The sequence below is a fragment of the Octopus bimaculoides genome, chromosome 25, assembly GCF_046866305.1.
Source record: "Octopus bimaculoides isolate indiv1 chromosome 25, ASM4686630v1, whole genome shotgun sequence".
NCBI classification, from domain to species: Eukaryota; Metazoa; Mollusca; class Cephalopoda; order Octopoda; family Octopodidae; genus Octopus; species Octopus bimaculoides.
Genome location: NC_142952.1, coordinates 33,763,900 through 33,772,738, shown reverse-complemented (window position 1 = coordinate 33,772,738; position 8,839 = coordinate 33,763,900). Strand labels below are relative to the sequence as shown.

Genomic DNA, 8,839 nt, shown 5'->3' with positions numbered 1-8,839 from the left:
CACACACACACACACACATTTACGATGGGCTTCTTTCAGTATTAATACTGTTGAAGTATTTATGTATTTAATACGAGTGATTATATATAATATATTATAATATATATATATATATATATATATATGTATATATATATATATATATATATATATATATATATATGTGTGTGTGTGTGTGTGTGTGTGTGTGTGTGTGTAATTATCTAAATATTGTTAATGAATTTTACTTAAAAAATGCTACAATTTTTTTTTACCAACCCAATACATATAAATACATATATATACATGTATATATACACATGCATATATATATATACTGTGTATCTCTCTCTATATATATATGCATGCATATATATGTATGTATGTATCTATCTAGCTAGCTAGCTAGCTATCTGTGTGTGTGCGTGTGTGTGTGTGTGTGTGTGTGCTCTTTTAAAATTCTTAATATGTCCTTTTGTATATTGTATTTCTCACTCCCTTCATAATTCGGTGAAGATGATGATGATGATGATGATGATGATGATGATGATGATGATGATGATGATAGTGGAGGTGGTGCTGATTCGAGTTGCATTACATCATTCTCGGACTTGAAACGAGCTGCTGGGAATAATCAACTCTCGACATCCACCACATTTCCACCTCCCCCGTCACCGCTACCTTTTAGCCACCCACCCACCACCCACATAACCCTTGTCCTTATCTCTTTTAAAAATTGAAAAACTAAATGTAAAAACAGCAACAACAACAACATCAGCAACAGCAGGAAATAAAACCATCCTTTTGTTTAACGTCTTTGACATCCGTTTCGTAAGAAAACCTGAGTGGATCAGCACTTGGAGGAGGCTGAAGTTATTTAAGGAGACAGTTACATCTACACACACACACACACACACACACACACACACACACACTCATAGGTGGGCATCAGCCCATACATCTTTGCATACATATGCATACATATATACACACACATGTACGTATGTATAAATACAGCATCGAAAATGTTGTCAATCAGATTGAAGTCTCAGCGTCTTCACGTGAAGAAGCGAAACAGAGTAACAAAGAGAGTGAGAAATTAGCAGACGATTTACTTCCAGCACCATCAGAAGAACTACACAATAAGGAAAAGACAAGAGCTTCTGATTCTCTTCACACCAAACCATTTCTTGTTCTTCTTCAATCGTAAGTACATCTATTTATTTCTTTAATTTTTCAAAGAGAATTTTCTTATGGTACAAGATATTGTTGCACACATTCTAAGAAATGATTGTTAAAAGCATGGTTAAGGCACTGAGATGGGTGGGGTGGTCTACTCTATATGATGTGTATATACAATAACAAAATATAAATGATAATAATAATATTTGTTTCTAATTTTGGCACAAGGACAGTAATTTTGAGGGGAGGGGGAAAGTTGAATAAATTGATCTTGGATCTTGATTACTAATAAACTTTATTGATCTCAAAAGGATAAAAGGCAAAACTAACCTATAATGTTCTAATAATCCTTTTCTACTAAAGGCACAAGGCCTGAAATTTTGGGGAGGGGACCAGTCTATTTCTTTGACCTCAGTACATATCTGGTACTTAATTTACCGACCCTGAAAGGATGAAAGGCAAAATCGACCTTGGCGGAATTTGAACTCAGAACATAGCGACAGACGAAATACCGCTAAGTATGTATATATATATATATATATATATATATATATACACACACATATACAACAGGCTTCTTTCAGTTTGCATCTACCAAATCTCAGAAGATTTTGGTAAACCGGAGGCTATAGTAGAAGACATTTCCCCCAAGGTGTCACGCAATGGAACTGAACCCAGAACCATGTGGTTGGTAAGCAAACTCCTTACCGCCTGCGCCTGTTTGTTGACAAGTGACGTAGTTTAAATAGAAACGTGGCCAGAGCGAACCTTGACCCCTCATTATAGAACCAAGTAACCTCCTTTGTGGTTCTGTTATAAATCAGTCTTGCTTTTAGGCCACCTTTCAGTTTCTAGCAAGCACAATATATCTTCGTTAAAATGGTAAACAAACCTTAATTTTATGTCACGTAATAATCAAGATATGATTCAATGGATGTGGGATTCAGAACGTTTACAGGCCAGACTCTCTGTAGAGATAACAGTGTGCTTAGGAATCGCAGGAGCCAGAAGGACGAAAGCCATCAAGTTTGGCTTTGGATGTAGCAGACGTTTCGTCAAAGTGGCTGTGATCTGGGCATGCAGGCTCAAGAATGATTGACGCTACTTGGGGTTGTATTGACTGGACAGAATCTGGGGCTTGGTTGGTTGGGTCGGGGTGTCTGATTGTTGAAAGTCTAAAAACACAATTGAGAGTCCCTGGGAAACATTTCTGACATGTCCAGATGCATCACACGTCGATGTATGGCAAATAAAGGATAACAGAATTATATCGAATGGGAATTTTATGTTATCCTTTTATCGCCGATGAATTAGGGTTTAGTCACTGGACCTAAGGATTCTACCGACTCCTGAACAAATAGATTTTGAAATTAAAACACGAATGAATTTAAAGTTAGAGATTTGATTGAATTTAGATATTTTGGAAAAACAGGCCAAGCAGAGTTATGTACCTTGCTTAAAGAACAACAACAAAAAACTGAGAAGCGAGCGATCAATAGATCAAGGGAGATGACTCTGATGCTGTCAGTCTCAGAAATGAAAAGTTTAAGTAAAAAGAAACGGGAAAAAAAACAGAAAGAATTTCTCAATTATTACTCTTATTGGTTTCAAGTTTTGGCACAAGGCCAGCAAGTTCGGGGAGAGGGTTTAAGCTGATTACATCGACCCCAGTCCTCAACTGGTACTTATTTTATCGACACCGAAAGATGAATGGTGAAGTCGACTTCGGCGGGATTTGAACTCGGAACATAAAGACGGACGAAATACCGTTAAGTATACTGCCCGGCGTTCTCACGCTCGCCGCCTTAAATATCATTCATATTAACAGGAAAATAGGCGAATATACACGCACACGCACGCACACACACGCACACACACACGCACGCACACACACACACACGTACGCACGCACGCACACACAAACGTGGATGTATGTATTCATGCAATATAATACAATTTAAATCTTAAATTGTGTGGCAGCCAGCCTTAACAACTCCAGTGTGCAGTTTGTTTCGTGTCGTTCGCGTATTTTAATTGAATCCATTGTTATGAAATCCGGCTTTGAGTGTTACACGGACGAGATTTAGTAAACAAAACAAAACACAACAGATTATAACCAATCTCTCGTGCTTTATTTTGTTTGTTTATATATATATATATATATATATATATATATATATATATATATATATATATATATATATGTCTGTGACTCTATGCCAAGGTACTTCTATATTTGTCAATCGAATTTTGTTTTATATGTATGTATGTATGTATGTATGTATGCATGCATGAATGTGTGTGTGTGATCCTTATTCTTTCCTGATCTTCAACCTCCCTGGAGCTATCCCATAAGCCATTATTGTCTTCTATTAGCAAACAAGTAAGCTTCCATGTGATCACATGGCATTCAAGAAATAGCAACCGTATCTATCTCGAATCACATTCTACCATCTTGACAAACTGGAGAGAAACACTGAATAATAACATATTATTATTAGTTGCTGTATCATTATTATTATTACTATTATTCAGGTCACCTTATGATGAGTTCCAGAGGGATGCTTCCAGCCATCTCCTTCCTTAATAAGTATTCTGTTATCAAAAGATGTTTCATCCTCCATAGACTACGGTGCTGATTAAAGACAAAACAGCACAACTTCTCATTGCCTTGGTGTAACTGTTTTAGGCACAAGCCCTCAGCCCTAACCCCTCTTTTACTCTCAAACCTTCAGGTGTTATGCTATGCAGAACCCTCTGTTCAAAGTGGTTTTCTCTGAGATGGATTGTCACTCAAGAATGAACCCCATCTGCCCCTGCAATTAGCCCAAAGCTGCAACAATGATTAAATGACACCAGGGCGTGTCAACACACCACTGAGTTGATGTGCCAATGAGCCGATGTCCCAATGGGCCAATATGCTATGCCAACTCTTTTGGGACCACTGCTGTGTTGTGACCTTCCATAATTTAATCTAGGGTTGCAAAGTTCTCAGTTACCTTGTGTGACCACGTGAAGGCACTTCAGGAAATTGATGTAATCTATTTGATAAGGCTGCCATGGTTGGACTGTCTATTATTATGGGCCAGTTCAACAAAGGCTAACTTGAAGCTAAATAATAACACCCACAACAACATCACTATCCTCAATTTTTTTTTTTTTTTTTTGTCGTTGCAGTTGCACTCTTTGACAATGAAACTGCTGCTTACCATTCTGTGTACCATTCTGTGCCTGCAGGTGCAAGCACAAGATCAATGCTTCCATGATTCAAATGTTAACTGCGTCAGCGACTGCCTCATGTGTCTGATTCTGGGGAAGAAATGTCCAGCGGACGCACCAATCAAAAATGGTACAAATGCCTGCTGCGAAGATTGTAGAACTAGCGTGCAACATCTGCCTGAAGGAAACCCCAACATCGTAATCTATGGCCTGGCATCCTGTCGTAACGCCAGTGACAAACTTGCTGCTGACTTCCATAAATGTCGATCAGATTTCTTCCGAAAAGTTCGACCACACTCTTACCAAGCATTCTTTAATGAGAACTGTAATGTGTAACTGATATTTATATCTTGTGATGTGATAAGCTGGCAGAGTTGTTGATCTGCGGGACAAAATGCTTAACTTTACCCTTCGTCCTATCAAGGGTTGATAAAACAAGTACCAGTTGTGTACTGGGGTTGTTGTAACCAGCTAACTCCCTTCCAACAAAATTCAGGCCTTGTGCCTATAACAGAAAGACTATTTGTGTGTATGTGTGTGTGTGTGTGTGTGCATTTGTGCATGTGCATATATTTTGTATGTTTGTTTGCATATGTGTCCATTTTGATATCAATTTTTGTTTTGTAAAAAAAAAAAACGAAAAATATTAGACAATAAATATTGAGAATTGAACCCTCCAAAACCAGCATTAACCTGTTATTTTTATATTTATGTTTTTTATTTGTTCATTCCCATCATCACTATCTTTTGTTCCATAGACCAAGCAAATCATCTGCAGAGCTTACCTGTGGGACAGCATCTCAGTTATGTGTGTGTGTGTGTGTGTGTTTTACCATGGTAGCTGTGAACTGGTCATCTTCTACGTCTACCTCACCTTTTACGCATTTAATAATTACCTGGAGATGACAGGATTTTGCTATGATGAAGAATGCATCAATAAAATGCTACTACAACAGCTGTCCTGAATTTTAAACACCACTTGTGTTCTCATGTATATATATATATATGTGTGTATATATATATATATATATATATATATATATATATACATATATAAATAGATAGATAGATAGACAGAGAGACAGATGTAATATTTAATAAACAAAGTATATATTTTTATGAGGTACTAAGCTTGGATTTGGTCATTCAACCATTCATCGACTGCTGTGCTTGAAGGAAAATGACCATTTTTGGTTTCAAGACGAAAGGTGTTCTTCCATCAGGATAATACTCAGCCACATACAGTGAAGATGACATTCTAAAGGCTGGAACAGTTTCAATAGGAAACGATGCCCCACTCATCACATTCGCCAGACATTAACGCATCTGATTATCATTTATTCCGCAGTGATCAAAATCATTTGGAAGGAAAATATATGAATTCTGTAGACAAGGTCAGAACAGTACTGGAGGAGTATTTTTCATCACAGACAAGTGAATTTTGGAAGAGGGGCCTTGCGAGTCTACCAGATAGATGGAAGAGCATTGGAGAAAATGGAGCAGAGTATATTTTAGATTAAAAACAGAACTTTATTTATCTTAATTTTGAAAAATAAAAGAAGTATAAAAAACTGCATTATCTATAGGATGACCCAGTACATGCATACATACACACATAGATACATACATATATATACATACAGTTACATACATACACACATATACACGCATACATTTACACACACATACATACATACACACGTACACATCTACCTATATGTTATTCCACAAGGTGACACATTCAGAAAAAAGTTATGTCTGCCACTTAGAATAAATTACTCAAAGGTAAGTACAAAAGGAAATAACAGTTGTGCATTAAATATATTTAATTTGTTGCTTCAATCAACTAACATGAAATTAATTTCCATTCTCCAGGTATTTCTTTGTAACCAACACCCAAGAAAACAATGCAGAGTCATCAATACATCGCCGTTGTTAGTCTGCTGTTGGCTGCATTTGTGGCACCTGGTTCCTGCCGATGGTTTTACAACACTCAACTGAACTGCTTCACCGAGTGCATGACTTGTCTAATGACTGGACTTGACTGCCAGCCTCACCAACCGTTTCCTTCAGGCTATGAAGACTGTGAATTCAGCTGTTTCATGTCGCCGGACGTTCTTAACGAAACCCTTCCAGCAATTCAAAGCAGTCTGCACTTCTGCAGGGATATTCACAAACGAGATCTCAACGATCTCGGTTTGTGTATCCGTGAACATATAGAAAAGTTTTATCCAGACTTCTACAAGAAATTACCTTGGCTGCCTCTCTATGAAACGACGACATAGGAAGAATGGAAAAGAGAAGAAGAAAAAAACAGTGTATTAGATGTGAAATTGCAAGAAATATTGCAAATATTTAAAGAATTTCAAATGCTTCAAAACTACAAAAATATTTTTTAAAAAACCTATTAACATTTAGGATATATTTCTCTCTCTCTCTCTCTCACTCTCTCGGTATATATCAATACATATACATGTATATATACATTAATATATACATATATACACACACATGTATATATATATATACAGTATGTATGTATATATATATATATATATATATCATTATCATCAATTTATGATTATATATATACATATTTATACTTGCACATGTATATATATATCTCTCTCTCTCTCTCTCTCTCTATATATATATATATATATATACATTTACATATTTTCATATGGAACAGACATATCACCCATTCGAAAACACACAAAAATGGTTAACTCACCTTAAACATTTATTACTTGCTGTCAGAATTTTCATCTCACTAATTTCAAAATGATCGCTGACACAGATCTACTACCATTATCTATCAATCTATCTATCTATCTATTTATATATATATATATATATATATATATATATATATATATATATATATATGTACATATATACACACACAGACACACACACACATATAAAAATAGGGAAGCATAAATCTCACATTTATGTGTTCAACAGCTGCTTCATTAAGATTAACAGGCTTAAAATAGTTGTTATAGAAAGAGAGAAGAGAATAATGTGAGAGAATGTGAGAGAAAACTCAAAACAAGATGTATATTTGTAACAAAAACTGTTTAATTACAGCAATAGCGCTGTCAGATAATAATGGATTCTTGTGCTAACAATATGTATATATTAAAAACTTTGTTAAATTCATCAAGATATGTTTGTTTGTTTGTTATGCAGTTGTTTATTTGTATTTTTGGTCTCTCAACAATATCGTTCAAAATAAAGTGATTATTAATGGATTCAGTTGCTACAGTTATCTTTTCCTTGTTTCAGTCACTGGACTGTGGCCATGCTGGGGCACCACCTTACTCTATTGGTCTCTTTGCTGAGCTACTATGTTCGGGTTTGTAAACAAACCAACGTTGGTTGTCAGGTAGCAGGGTGGGGCTGGAAGGAATAAACAAACACAAAAGAACACTCACATAAACACACACATAGATATATGATGGACTTCTACACAGTTTCCATCTACCAAATTCATTGACAAGGAATTGGTCAACCGAGAGGTTATAGTATGCCCAAGTCTTCACACAATGAGGTTGAAAATTCTGTCTAATTGAACAAAGTTAAGGTGCAGGCATGGCTGTGTGGTAAGTAACTTGCTTACCAACCACATGATTCCACATGGTTCCAATGTGCCACATGTCACATGTCGAAACGATTGCAGAACAATATGAAATGAAGTGTTTGTTCAAGAACTCACTGCACTGCCCAATCCAGGAATTGAAACCATGATCTTAAGGTTGAGAGTGCAACACCCTAACCATTAAGCCACACATACATACTTATATATATTATTCTTAAACAAAAATATTATTGATAGTGACTTTGAAGTTTCAACCAGACTACAATGCATTGAAGTTAATCTTGGCTTTATATGAAGTATCTGTTAAATTAGAAGCTTCCTGGGGTCTGTGGTTTTAGAGTGGAATGGTAATTAAGTTTTACGATGAGTTGTTACGGAGAAGCGTTTATGAGAAATTTTTTTACACACACACATACAGGCGCGGGTGTGCATGCATACACACACGCATCTAGATTTTACACCATTTTTTTGCAGACTTCAGGCTGGTCACAGACAAAGTGATAAAATTCATTTGCTTAAACGAAGACAGCTTTGTGGTTTTGTGAATTAATATGTTCATATGCGTGTGTGTGTTTAGATAACCTTGCACTCATGTAGCGGGTGAACATGTCACTTTTGTATACAAGTGTGTGTGTGTGTGTGTTTCATTATTGTTTATGTGTGTGTGTATTTGTGCATATATAGTGCAACACATATGCAATTGTGTGCATGCGTTTAACAAAAGAACCTTAACGTCATGCAAGTTCTCCCTCTATCCCTAACCAATTGTATTTGCAGAATGTAAATCAACTTGCTTTGTTCCTTTTTTTTTAAGGAAAACCCCAGTGTTTTTACATCTTTTTTATGCAAATCTGT

At 36.0% G+C, this 8,839-nt stretch overlaps 1 long non-coding RNA gene across 2 annotated transcripts; it reads left to right on the top strand.

Moving 5' to 3' along the window:
- Positions 1 to 1,016: 1,016 nt before the first annotated feature.
- LOC106873797 (uncharacterized) lies at positions 1,017 to 6,366 on the top strand. Of its 2 annotated transcripts, none has more exons than XR_008266679.2 (2): positions 1,017 to 1,185; positions 4,339 to 5,062. It is a non-coding gene; the product is annotated as an uncharacterized LOC106873797 (long non-coding RNA). The 2 variants fall into 2 exon arrangements; XR_001409916.3 differs by lacking the exon at positions 4,339 to 5,062 and adding an exon at positions 6,256 to 6,366 and having other exon boundaries at positions 1,050 to 1,185.
- The last annotated feature ends 2,473 nt before the right edge of the window (positions 6,367 to 8,839 follow it).